The sequence below is a fragment of the Melospiza georgiana genome, chromosome 1, assembly GCF_028018845.1.
Source record: "Melospiza georgiana isolate bMelGeo1 chromosome 1, bMelGeo1.pri, whole genome shotgun sequence".
Lineage (NCBI taxonomy): Eukaryota > Metazoa > Chordata > Aves > Passeriformes > Passerellidae > Melospiza > Melospiza georgiana.
In genome coordinates this window covers 133204022-133218319 of record NC_080430.1, presented here as the reverse complement: position 1 = coordinate 133218319, position 14298 = coordinate 133204022, and positions in this window count along the sequence as shown.

The window sequence follows — 14298 nt, the reverse complement described above, 5'->3', positions numbered from 1 at the left end:
AATCCCTAAAGTCCCCTGGAACTGAGCCCTGAGGAGCACTGCTGGGACAGGTTTCCAGGCAGGTGTAGCCCTGTTCACTACAACCCTTTGAGCTCTGCCTTTCAGATAGCCCAGCTCACCATGAGCCTGCTCATCCTGAAGGTGGACAATTTGTCCTGAAGGATACTTGGGAGACAGTATCAAAAGCCTTGCTGAAATTCAGAAAAACTGTTTCCACTGTCTTGCCTTCAACCACTGGGTGAGTGACCATATTATAGAAGGACAATCGAGTTAGCTAAACAGGTCTTTCCCTTTGTGAGTCCATGCTGACTGTGCCTGCTGATATTGAGTTATTCTTTAAGTATCACTTTCAAGAATCATTTTCAATTTACTTGCTGTCCATTGGAAATCATCTGTGCTATCTGCAATACCATGAACATGCAGTTGTGGTGGTTTCAGCTGGGATAGAGTTAATTTTCTTCACAGTAGCTAGGATGGGGCTGTGTTTTGCATTTGTGCTGAAAACAGCATTGATAATTCTGGGATGGTTTCATTATTGCTGAGCAGTTTTTACATAGATCCAAGGCCTTTTCTGCTTCTCACGCTACTCCCCAAATGAGTAGGATGGGGGTACACAAGGAGTGTACAGAGGAAAGGGGCACAGCCAGAACAGCTAACCCCAACTCACCTAAGGGATATTCCAGACCATATGGTGTCATGCTCAGTATATAAAGATGGGAGGAGAAGAAGGAAAGGGAGGATGTTTGGAGTGATGGCGTTTGTCTTCCCAAGTCTCTGTTACATGTGTTGGAGCCCTGCTGTCCTGAGGATGTCTGAACACCTGCCTGCCCATGGGAAGCAGTGAAATAATTCCTTGTTTTGCTTTGCTTATGAACATTGCTTTTGCTTTACCCATTAAACTGTCTTTATCCCTGCCCATGAGTTTTCTCACTTTTACTCTTCTGATTCTCTTCTCTATCCCACTGTGGGGAACTGAGAGAGCAGCTGCGTGGGGCTGAGCTGCTGGCTGGGATTAAACCACCACACAGCTCATGGGAAAATTTGAAATAAACTGATAGGAACATATATTTAGATATTTATTAATGAGAAGAAGAGAAGCCTCAGGCTCTCTATAAGAATGAAGGTGCCTTTATATTCCCAGCTGGCCTATAGGATGGCTTTTCAATAAGATGCCTGAGGTTTCAACAAAATGATAATCTAACCTCATAAATAAAAGATTTATTATGTCTCTTTTCTTCTTCTGTGATATAGTATCCAAATTATTATCCGAACAATTCTAAATACATTGATTAAGTATTTCTATCTCTTGGCTGTTTTGTGAACAATAAAATATTTTGGTTTTCTCTGATTAAGAGTTGTTTTTTCTCTCCCTATATTTTTCATAGATATTATCAGTGGATCCTATTCCCAGTAAGGATAAGACAGTGTATCCCAGGAGTCTTTCTGGAACCCCAGGAGATGAGGTATTGCCAAGAAATGCAGCCATGGATGAAAGTGGAGAGAGGAAATCATTTGCCCGCAGCTCCCATAAGACTCTGTTACAGCAGCTCAAAGTGGTCTTTTATATATATTTTGTATCTTTATGTTATGAATTTTTTTTTTGTTTTGCTGGAGTGCCCACTTGCTAAGCCTCTTTTTCTAATTCCTTCTTTTATATTTAAAGTATCTCTTTTCTGTAAATGTGGAGTCACAGCTCTGGGATGTTCCTCTGAAATTTCCTATTTGGTGAAAGGGAAGGTACCACTGAAAGCACTGGACTGTAGAACCTGCTCTGTGCTACAAAAGCCCAGAATAGTAATTTCAAAATGTTTTCCCTGGAATTTTCAGGCAAACCAACCACTTGGGAGGTGGGAAATGCTCCCAGGTGCCACAAGACTGAGGTGCTGAAGTTTCATGCCAGGGGATAAAGAGGTGCTGGGACAATACAACAGGAGGTTCTATATACATGCACCTATATCAACATCAATCAGCAAAGTGAAACTGCCTTTGGAGATTATTTAGACAGGTCTGTGCTGTGCCCTGTGCTGCTGAGTTTATAGAAAGGTCCAGCCAGAAAAGCACTCTACACCCAGATATCATAACAAAAGTGACATCCAGGGTAGTAAAATAAATATTTAATTTCTTTGTGTTCACATATCCATCTCACACATACAGCTAACTTTAATAATACTTTATGCTACAATACTTTACAAATACAACCATTATAAATGAATATAATTGTTTTGATAGATACTTGTGAGATCATTTTGCACTCTGCCCACTAATGTCTTTCCAGCTATGGGACAGTATTAGGCCTTTTTTGCATGCTATAAATGTATCAAACCTAAAAGCCAAAGTAACTTTTGAAACAATAACAATATCACTCAATGCTTATATTACCCTTTACATGAATGAATTATGGTAATAGCTTTATTGTATTGCAAACCTGCTTTGCCATTCCTCCATCTGCTTCAGCAGATCTCATCCCGATGCCTGTGAGAGCAGCACATTGGTGCTTCAGATGACTAACCACTGAAACTGGGCTATGGAAAGTTATGGTTTTCCCTGTATCTCCCCCAAAGCCAGATTAGACACTACATATCAGAATTTTGGAAAGCAGATGTGCACGCAGCAGTTGGATGCCATGTCCTGAAGGGGATCCACCTCCCTCTGCTGATACCTGTGCTTTGGGTGCCAGATAGCATCTTTCAGCTTGGCAGAGTCCAGAGTGGTCTTGGTGCACAGTGTGGAGATTGTAGGAGTGTAGAAGTTACTATAACTTGTCAGCAAGGATGACTTTTCCAGGTGCTAATAGTGGGGAAAATTGCAGTGCCTTACCCAGAGGGGTTTGGACCCCACTTTGGGGCTCAGCAATCATCTCTGCCCTTGGTCTACAGAGGTGTACACTGCTGCTATCATCCAAAAAACCATGGACGGGGAGTCACAGGTCACAGCTGGGGTCAAAGCTGGAGGAGAGGAGAAGCAAACTGTGTGGGAAATGCCCAACAACCCTTCAGTCCTCCAAAGGCTCCTTTGAGAAAGGAGAGGCTGAGATTGCTGAGGTCCCTGGGCTCTGTCCTTCCATCTTGTCTGCTCACAAGGGATGGGAACTGATTGTGGCTGCTTCCTCCTGCCCAGGCCAGCAGGTGCTCCCAGGATGTGTCCTGGGTGGCAGTGCTCCTCCACGAGCGAGTTTGTCACACCAGGTCCTGGGGCCATGGTGCCACTGGCCCAGGGAGGGCTGTGCTCCATTGTGAGCATGATGGTGAGGCTGCTGCATTTGCTGCTGAAGGCCCTTTTCCCATCTGGCATCTATTAAAATAATGTGTGTGAGCATGTGTGTGTGTATGCGTCTGTGTGTGCATGTCTCTGTGTGTGTTATGTGTGTTTGCATGTGTGTATTTGTGTGTATAAAATATGGGCACAGTCTCTGATTTCTAATATAGAACAAAATGCATGTTTCAAATTATGTTTTAATTTTGGCTTTTTTGTTAACTGGAAAGATCCTTTATTTTAGAGTTTGTGCAAACTCTTTTACTTAACATATTATCTGTAACAGATTGCATAAGCATGACTGTTATCTGTGTTAGTCATCACTTTAGACCATGGAATATAACTCAGGGCAGTCTGGATTTAATGAATGTTTGAATTAACCTATACCTAATTTCTTGTGTTTTAAAACCTAAATCTCATTGAAAGCTGAGCTTTGTTTACTTCCCAAAATTGATCTGAGGGCCATTTGGAACACTTAGTGTATTCTAAAATGTGATTGTATCAACAATACACACTCAAGTTTGTTTTAAAGTGAGTTTTTCTTTTCTAGTTTACATAAATCATTTTAAAAAATCGTTCACTTTTTTGGATCATAATGTACTCACTTGGCTTTTAGACCTACATAGCTCACAGACCAATTTTTCAAACAGGATTCTAAAGCTATTTGTGGATTACTTTCTGTTTGCTACTTGTAATCTGCATTCCTGAGGCAAGCATGCTAAAATGACTGAGGATTTTCATCGAGCTAAGTGATTATACTAAATAGGGCAATTTTGGGTGCTCTTGGCTTCTGTGTTTAAAAATACAATACAGAAGAAACCAACACCACATTTTCTGTTAAACCACAGAGGGCACTGTTTGTTTTTAATATAAAATGACCCCGCTACATTGACTCTTGCCAGTCTTCATTAAGGAATTCATGTTAAGAGCTTTAATTTAACCTTTCCTCCCTCTTTTTCTCTTTCTTCAATTTAAAAGTTAACCAGGTGTATTATGCTTATGCATACTGTCATGTTCTTCCCATCTGTTGGTACCAGATACTGCCCTGGTCCATCCCTCCTCTCCTTACTGCTCCAGCACATCACCAGAGTAGAGGCAGTGCAGGAAACCGCCTTGATTGTTTAATGGTTAATTAGCACTCTACATTTTTACTTGCTCTTTGCTTTCAAGTATTGGAGAACGGGAGGCAAGGCAGCACTGGCAACAGGTGAAGAGTTAACTCCTAATATTTCTCCTCTGGTGCTTTCAGTCAGGATGGAGTAAAAGACATGGAGAAGCAGTGAGGTTGAAAATCAATTGGCTATGCCAGTTTTGCAATTATTGTTTATCCATTACTTGAAATATTCTGAACAAAATATGATGGCATTTTCAGTTCTCTCAAAAGAAAAAATCTTCCAAAATACCTGACACAGAAAAAGCAATAGCAAAATTTACAGGTTTTGCTAAAAATAAAATGTTGGGTTTTTTGAACTCTGTGTAATTGCTTGTTTCTGTGAAACATGCTGGAAAAAAAATCAGAATTTCATGTGAAAAAAATGTGGGACTTGTTTTGTCTTAGAGTTTTGTTGATACAAATTGGCCTTAGATCATTGTACAGAACATCACACAGAGACAAGATAAACTGTTTATAATATGAAAATCCTCATAGATTAAAGGAAATAAATAAAAAAGCAGAAATTGCAAAAACTGTCAACATCAGATTAGTGGAAAAATTGTTGTTCACTTGTGGCCCTGTTAACTATTGTGCAAGTTTGAGGAATCTCACAAGCTATAAAGTATTAGTTCAGTTGCTATTGATTCAATTAGAGGTGTATTTTAGCAGTTTCTCTCTCTCCCTGCCAGTGACTCTTATGAACCTTGCTGGTTAATTTAATTTCTTGTTTGTTGGAGGCCTGAATAACTTCTGGGATAATTCTTTTGCATTTCACTTCCCCAACCTCTGTATAAAGCTGGAGCGGATATCTTTGAGTGCTTTGTAGCTCTTGATGACACACTGCATTGGTCTTAGCCAGACACAACATGTTTTGCTTTGTCTTTTTTTGTGCCTGGCCAAAGACACAAATGGCTGCTCATTTTGCAAGCATGTGAAAGGACTGCTAAAAGTATGGATGTCTCTGGAAAACAGGGTTTCCCAGGATCCCTTGATGGACTTTAGGCAACTTGTGATTTTGTGACTGGGCAACCTATTACAGAGCTAAATTATTTGATTGTGCATTTTTTTAATAATATTTAGTTGAATCCCTCTTGTTCCAATTTATGTCTGGTGTCTCTAATCTTTCTGACATGTCCCAAGATAGACCCTTGAGGAACTCCTCACCAGGCTCTCTATAGGGTACTACTCAGTAACAACTACCCTTTGAAGTGGACAATTCAAACATTTTTCTCCATCTTGTAGTGCAGGATCAGGATTGTGAAGACTTGCTGGATATAAGGATGCTGCAACAAGCAATGTTGAAAGTGTTGCTAAAGGAAGCATTTCCTCCATTGGGAAATGACTCATGGGAAGGGTGCTTGTTCTTGGGGCGACATTTAAAGAGACCATTTGTAAGAGAGCTAATGGAGACTGCCCAGAGAAATGGAATTTTCTCTGCTGGTTTCTGGTTATTTTTCTTTTAAAACATGAGATGATACATAGAAATTCCCTTCTGAGAGTAGTTCAATCAAATCATCCATTGCTACAAGGCCAAGGATGATAAAAATTTGCAGGTTTCCTTTAAAGCATTTGGGAGTGAAAGTCCAAACTTTTTAAAATAACCTGAATAGGAGATTATCCATACCATCAAACAGGCAAACTCTGCTGCACAGCTGGAGTGCTATTTTCCTTGAAGGCACTGCTACGGGCAAGGACATTTTCTTGCTGGTGAGGTTACATGCTTTGTATGTGTTTTAGGATTGAGTCTGCATTGCCATGGGATAGCTGGAAAAACATGCTGATAGTTCTGCAGAAGAATTTGATTTTTCAAAATGTTCTTCCTTGCCTGTCTGATTTTCAAAAACTGGAAACATAATCTGGGAAATAGGGCCGCAAAGTCATTACAAAAGCCCTGCACAGCACAACTCTTGCTGTTTTTGGCTTTTCTATTTCCTCCATATGCCAATTCTTTCCTAGCTATGCTTATCAAGGGATCATAAGCATTTTCCATCTCATTTGATTTTTGAACCAGGAATTCAGTATTCTGCAACACAGAATATTGAAACGGCTTTAATTTGCTACGTTTAGGCATATCCTGAATATCTAAATATTATTAAACATAAGGTTCCTTTGATTTTTCCTTTTAAGTGACATAGAATGAATTTGTAGAAGAGAAAGCAGTACTTCAGTTATCCATAATGCATCTGTTTATGTTTCCAACTGGTACACTTTATCACCAAGTCATTGGTTTATATTACATAATGATGGCTGTGTAATAAGTAGTTAGCAGAAACCACTGGCACGTCTTTGAAATAACACTAATGGCCATTTTTGATGAAATATATGAGGCTTTCTGAAAATGATTTGATGAAGAAATGTATTTTCTTTACTTCCTGTTAAGAGTGAGCATGTTGAAGCCCTTTAATCTCTGCTGCCCAACTAAACATTTTTTTCTTATTTGAGATTAGTTTGAACTAGCAAGCACCATTTAATAATTAAGAAGATTTAAAGCAAGTGAATTTGATCAGGGAAGAACTAATTAAAAATAGCTGGTAACATTGAGAATTAGTCATTCTACCTCTTTATATCCTTATCTAGTTTATGGTACTGAGGATTCTCTTCTGCTAGCAAAGTTTGCATATAATAGTATATTATAAAGGATGCTGGAAGGCCCACGTGCGATGACATTTTTAAGACTAAGATTTGCTCTGAAGGGAGTAAATCTCTAGGTTTCTTATGAAAAGTGCAGCCAGTCCTTAGAAATTTACCATGCTTCACATTGGATAAGTTTTCTGGCATTTCACAAGTAAATCTTCCAACCAGTTTCTAAGCTAAAATTAGATGTAAATTGGATCTGTAGTTAAAGATGTGATCCTTGGAGAAGTTTAACATTTATGTCTGTTTTATACTCTAGCTTGAAAATGTTCAGCTGTAATGCATTGTGCAAAATGATATTTTGCACAGGATACATTTGAAGAAATAATTTATGATTAAATTTTTATGCAGTGTTGTTTTAAACTCCTATTACAGACACTTTTGCTGATGCTACATATTTTCAATCTTGTTCTCAGAAAATTTTGCTAAACTTTGGCTACTTTTTCATGGTTTTTTTTTCACCCAAGTGAAGATTACTTGCATCCTGCAGGAGAAATATTGCTTTGGGAAAGTTCTTATCCAACTTTTTCAGCTTTAAGAAATCAACTTATGAAATATTTACTTCTTCATATTTTTGACGTTTTGGAAAAAAAACAAACCAGCCTTCATTCAGAGTCTTACCAGGCTTTGGTATCACAACTTTGTTTCAAGACTGTATTCTTTGTTATCTTCACAAAATAAAATTTAATGTCTTCAAGGAAGGAAAGAGTCTTTCAAAGAGGGGAAGAGTCTTTCCTTCATAATTTGTATCAATTTCTAAAACATTTGCCCTGTGAATTGAAAGGCATAGGGAGCCTGCAGTAAAATACTGCTATCTAATAAACCCAGTGAAATGCTGATTAAATGTTAGTTATGCAGGCAAAATGAATGTCAGTGTTTCCCACCTGTTGAATGCTTCACTACTTTAGTTTATTTTTAGCAAAATTAACCAGATTTGGGAGAAATAGCAGCTTCCTACAAGTTACTTGGAAGCATTTAATTGAGTTGGATGACTTGGATCAATGCAGCTGTTGTCTAGAGGACCTGGGCTGCCCAAAGGCGCATGCAACCTGCCCAGATCACCAGCCCCTGCTGTTTCTTGCTCTCTGGGCTGTCCCTCAGAGACAGACTGAGATTATTGCAGTGGGAAGGAACAGTAAAAGGCAAAAAGGACATGAGGATGTGGAAAACCAGACTCGACTCATTGATTCCGTTGCCACTGGAGCAGTGTGCACATAAGGATGAGTTAAGCTACACAATCCTTGTGGTCTTACAGGTGACTCTGTCACCTCCAGCCAGGTTTACCTGCACACCTAGACAATGTGTGTATCTTGTGTGAGGGACAGAGCCTGATGGTTCTCTTGCTTGGCCCCTGTGATCTCACTATGTTCAGAGAGTTGATGCAAGAGCACAGTCAGAAGTTCAGACACTAAATCAGGGCTCTCCATTCAATCACACACTCCACAGAGAACTATAAAGGTCAGAAATAGCAGCAGCTTCAGACACTTTGGGCTCTTCAAGTGTGACCAATCTGAATCAAGGGCACAGCAATGACTTGGCCAGTTCTGGCAGTGATGTGAGCCTTTAATGCAGTACTAAACCTCTTTGTAGGAGAGAAATTAAGCAAAAAAGGTTTTAAATGAGAACTCTTACAGTTAAGCAGAACATTAACTCCATCTTTAGGAGCATCAGCAAGTGAAAAATGCATATAGTGTCTTTAATAATAACTTTTATCTGGAACCAGCCCAATAAAATCATTCCATCATAACTGCATAATTATTTTGTCACATTATTACACCTTATTATGTAGAGTGCTGAAGAGCCTTGCTCACACATTTGTTACTGAATGAATTTGACTTTTTTTATTCTAAATATAATCTCAACCTTCATTTTTAGTTTTTATCCAGGATTGTTTTCTACCTATGAAATTAATTGTTGATATTTTAATTTTTCTCCAGATAATGACTTTTATCTGAGAATCCAGTCTAATATCTCGGCTCTCAAGGGATATGATGGGAGGAGCATTAGGCTTATTAAACTACTTTCTAGGAAAACTGAAATTCAGGATTTTTTGAATCAGGAAATAATAGGAATAATAGCAAGATGGGTATTATATTTTTAAAGAGGGATGCACTGACAGTATTTCCATGGGTAGCATTTGTACAATGTGATCTGCTCAGCATGGCCTAATGGCAAAAGGAGTTTTGCTATTTGTCTTCCTTGTGTGCACGGATTTTGCCTGGATGCATTTTTTTATCCATAACTACTTCATTAGTGTGAAGATTCACATGGAGGTGCTTTAGAAACCTCCCTTCAGACAGCTACCATTGATGAGGCAGATGCTGAATCTCCTCAGAGGAAAGAGATTCACTTGGAGAGAATCCCATCCGTGAGAATACGATGCGAGCGCTCCCCGGGGTCTCTACGCTTGCATGAATAGGAAGGATTAAAGGTTGAGGCTTATAGCCCATTTGTCATGAAATCCTCTAATGATGACAGAAACTGTAGACTTGCCTCATATAGAATATCTATAAAGAGCAGAGTGAAAAGGATATAGTGAGGCAATGGTGCATGACCCTAATTTTAGAAGTATTGAAAGTGGGAGAATTGGAGGAGTTTATGACAGTAACAGAATATTGGGGTTTGGTTTCTCTTCCTCCCACCAGTGCAAAACCCAAGCACTAGAGACGGTGTCTTGAAAAGTCCATACAATCATCTGGATATTCTCATCTTCCCTCTACCTCCCGAACACCCTCTAGGAAATAAAAAACACATTAATATAAAAACCTAAGATAACTCAAAAGCTAAAAAAATGGGAAAAAAGCAAGAGGGCAGTGAATGCTCAGCAGCTGGTGGGAGAACTACTGCCTGTCTGCCTTTGGTGGGGTGGGGTAGCAGTGCCAGGGGTTATGAAAGCACCTGACAGTGGATGCCCATCTGTTGGCAACCTGGGACTACTTGAGCCCCTGGTTTGACCCTGATCCTGACCAGATGGTCCAGAATTGATGCAGTCAGCTGCTCTATTACAGTTGGAAAAAAAATGTCAAAAATTCTAAATAAGCATTTTATATTTCAGATGGAACTCAATATCCTACAATATGAAAATTCTCTCTCCTTGTCTAGCTGCAGCCTGGAAGAAGAGTCCTTTGAGAAGATGCACAAGAGAGGTGTGATCAAGCCTGATCTTCAGTTTAGAAAATGTATGTTGTACTCTGGCGCTGCAGCTCTTCCATAGAAATAGAGATGTATTCCCTAATTTGAACATTTTTTTGATTTAGGCAATGAAATAAAGTTCTTTGCATCTTTTTGCTGAACACCTGGAATTTTTCAAAGAGATATCTGTAGCTGCCAGGTTTAGTTAGAGGTTTGCAAAACACCAGTGGCAGGCTGGAGTGAGGGAGGGAAAGCAAGGTGTTTCAGGACACAAAGCAGCCCTCGTCTGCCAGGTTGCCTGTTTAAAGTACAAGCTCATATGAGCAAGGATAATCTTCCTCCGTGTGGAGTGTGGTGTCCAGAGAGCTGTTACAAATCTACAATAACCTGTGTATGCTGCCTTGCCAGGCACAGCTTCTTTACACCAGATTTTTCCTTGTGAAACCAGAGCATGGTATTCCATGTCTGTGTCCTGGCACTGCAGCAGTGTCACTTGCTGCTCAGAGGGAGAAGGGCTGCATGGTGGGGACACTGCCTGCATGCAACTGCTGTGTGAGCAAATGTGTGCTGTGCCTCTGTGAGAACTAGCCTGGCAGGGGGAGAAAGAAATCCCACCAATGTGCCGAGAGGATAAAGCACAGCGGTTGAGTTTTGAGGGGTCTGTGGGTATTTATCAGGCTATTTACCATGACTGGAGCCATACCTTACTTCATGTGCTCTCAGATAACTCATGCGCTCTCAAAAATATTATCCTGCAGGTATGGAAAATGTTAAGTTCCTTGTCTAAAAATGGATTGAAAGTTCCTCAGAAGAAAGTGTAAAATGTTAGTTCAGTGGGCTACCTGGTAAGGTCTTCACTTCTGTAATTTTTCCTGCTTACCCTAACAGCTGCCTTCTTTTTTTTTTTTTTTTCTTTTTTTCAAACTCTCAGAGCAGGAAATGACTTCATTAATTTAATTTAGATAGCTTGATTTCAGTGGTACCCACTGCACTTCACATTTTATAGTTTGCAGTTAGGAAGCAACATCTGGACTTATCCCAGTAAAAATGTGATTTCCTGCTCTTAATACATTTATTGTATTTTCTTATGTAAATATTGTTTAATTATAGAAAGGAATCATTTATTAATCTTCGCTATGTGTCTAGACTGTTGATTACTTGAGGTACCTGAGCCCAGAGGTTGCTATTAAGTGGCATGAAAGCATTGCATTTGAGTGGCTTATGGCCATTAATATGCACATGAGTCTGCAGGAGAAATGGAGCTTAGAGCACAGTCCATCTATCCACCTTGCATGTGACATCACTGGGAATCTGAATGGTTCTGGCTTACCATTGAAATATGGTATTTGTGGATTTGATTACTTGAAACATGGCCATTTAGTGAGACAAATACACCCTAGGTCAGGTTGTTTCTCATGTGATTACTTGCTAGTCATGTTTTCCTAAGCAGATGGTCCATGCTACCCCTGAGCAAGCAGCTTTTTAAGCAGCTATCCTGCCTGGTTTTAGGGGACTGGATTTGATGCATTTGTAAGGTTTGCTGTGTTATATAACCCAGTCCTACAAAGTTTTTTACCTTTTTTGTAGTCACAGTTGATTAAAGCTGACCTGGCAAGAGCCCAAAAAGCCTTTGAGAGGATTAGTGGTTATTAGTGTCATTGCCTCCTGTACTGTAAAAGTGGCTCTGTTAGGAGCGGCCGGGCAGCACCGCCGGGCACAGCTCAGCCTCAGAGCGCCGTGGGGACAGGGGAGCTGGGATCGGCCCCAGCAGAGCTTTGTGCCACTGGCAGGGCTTTGTGTCACTGGCAGGGCCTGGTGCCACTGGTAGAGCCTTATGCCCTGGCAGAGCTTTGGGCCACCAGCAGAGCCTGGTGTCACCAGCAGGGCCTGGTGCCACTGGTAGAGCCTTGTGCCCCGGCAGATCCTGGTGCCACTGGCAGGGCCTGGTGCCACCGGCAGAGCCTTGTGCCCCAGCAGATCCTGGTGCCACTGGCAGACGCTTGTGCCACCGGCAGAGCCTTGTGTCACCAGCAGAGCCTGGTGCCACCGGCAGAGCCTGGTGCCACCAGCAAGGCCTGGTGCCACTGGCAGAGCCTGGTGCCACCTGCAAGGCCTGGTGCCACTGGCAGAGCCTTGTGCCCCAGCAGATCCTGGTGCCACTGGCAGAGCCTTGTGCCCCAGCAGATCCTGGTGCCACTGGCAGACGCTTGTGCCACCGGCAGAGCCTGGTGCCACCAGCAGAGCCTGGTGCCACCGGCAGAGCCTGGTGCCACCAGCAGAGCCTGGTGCCACCGGCAGAGCCTGGTGCCACCAGCAAGGCCTGGTGCCACTGGCAGAGCCTTGTGCCCCAGCAGATACTGGTGCCACCAGCAGAGGCTTGTGCCACCAGCAGAGCCTGGTGCCACCGCCACCTCTGCTCCCGGGGAGTGGGACAGACCTGTTCGGTGCCGGGGAGCCCCGAGGAGCCCCAGGGAGCGGCACTGGGGCTGCCCCCATCCCTGCTCACGGCTCACCTGGGTGGCAGCCGAGGCAGGGACATCACTCAACACTCGCCTCTGAAGCGCTTTGTCTCCCTTTCCTCCCTCCGTGCTTTGTGCTCTGCAGTGAAAAGGTGGCTGGCGCTGAACTTTTTACCTTCAAGGCTAAGTATTTTGTGTGCTGGAGAGAATGGCCATTAAAATGATTTGTGAAATAAATACTATCACTGGGGCAGGTGTTGGACCTGTAAACAGTTAATTGCCAGAGCTCTGCAGACGTCGAATATTTCTTTTGAGACATCTGCCAGCTAATATTATCTGATAGCAGCTCGTTCAGTTGATGAATCTGTCATTTTGCAATTTAGCTACCAGAATGTGTGCTGGGTCGATCAGCTTGCAAACCTGTGTTTAGATGAGCTTCACAATCTGTGGTCATCTGGAGACATTCAAGGTATAATGCAATTAATAATTTACCATCATCCTGACATGAAAGGAGCTTACAGTAGAAAAGTCAAAACATATCAGTTTTCTGTGCCTTTGAGACTCATGTGAATGTTGCTTTTAAACAATGGTCAGAGTAATAAAAGCCTGGTCCAGCCTAAGGGTCAATGAAGAGCAGAAGATGGGGCACATTGTTAGGCAGACAGTTAGCCAAAACTTATTTGTAGAAACTTGGTGAAATAATATTTGTGTTTAACATTTGTGTTCGGCATTTTTCAGCTGGTTTGTGCTTTGATAATTAGTACAGAACTTTGCTGCATGTAAGCCAATCATGCTCTAAAAGACATAAATGATACTCAGAAGTTGATCCATAAGTAACCATGGAAAGAAAGACTGGACTGTGTTTAAAACAGACAGGATTGACAGGATTCATGTCTACTTTTGTATTGGACTGCATTTTAAACTGTTCAAATTAAAGCAGTTTTGTAAGTGGAAAGTGTGACAATACTTGTGAGCTGGTCCACTGAATATTGTTTTTTCTGTTAATCACGTGCAAATAGATATTAACACCCTCCCTAACAATTTCAGCTATATTTAGTATTTTTGCTGTTTGGCTGAACAAAAGATGATTTGTACCTGAGGAGAGTACATTCACTCAACAAGCCTAGAAAAACACATGGAATTTGAATGGGATTTTATATAAAGCAAAAAGAAAAAGAGGAATGGGTTGTTTTAAAAAAGTATTAACCTCAAGGAGTCTGTGGTGGAATTGCAATTGAGTCATAATCTCTTAAAAAAGCCCCCACTAAGGCAGATAACTAATTTGCTCTGTAGTCAGGCTGCTCAGGTTACCCCCTTGATGTTTTGGGCTGTGGGGACCCTCCTTGAGGACTTTGTTGCTCTTGGTGGCCGCAGCAGTGCAGCTGGGGATGAATAGGATGGAGTGGCAGGAGGGTAAATGTGAGAGCTTTGTGTTTTCAGACAGTTCTTTTGCTTCTAGGAAAGTTAATTAGGAAGTGAAACCTTAAGCAGTTGACAGTGTGCATTGTTGGCTGCTAGTGCTCTGTGACAAATACCACTGAAAGGTACTTCACTTTCTTTTGTAAACAGAAAGGTAAGGAATTTGCACAAAAATGTATTGGTGAAGATCTGCTTTTCATCATGGCCTAACCACATAGTAAACAACAGAAATAACTTGTTTTAATAAAG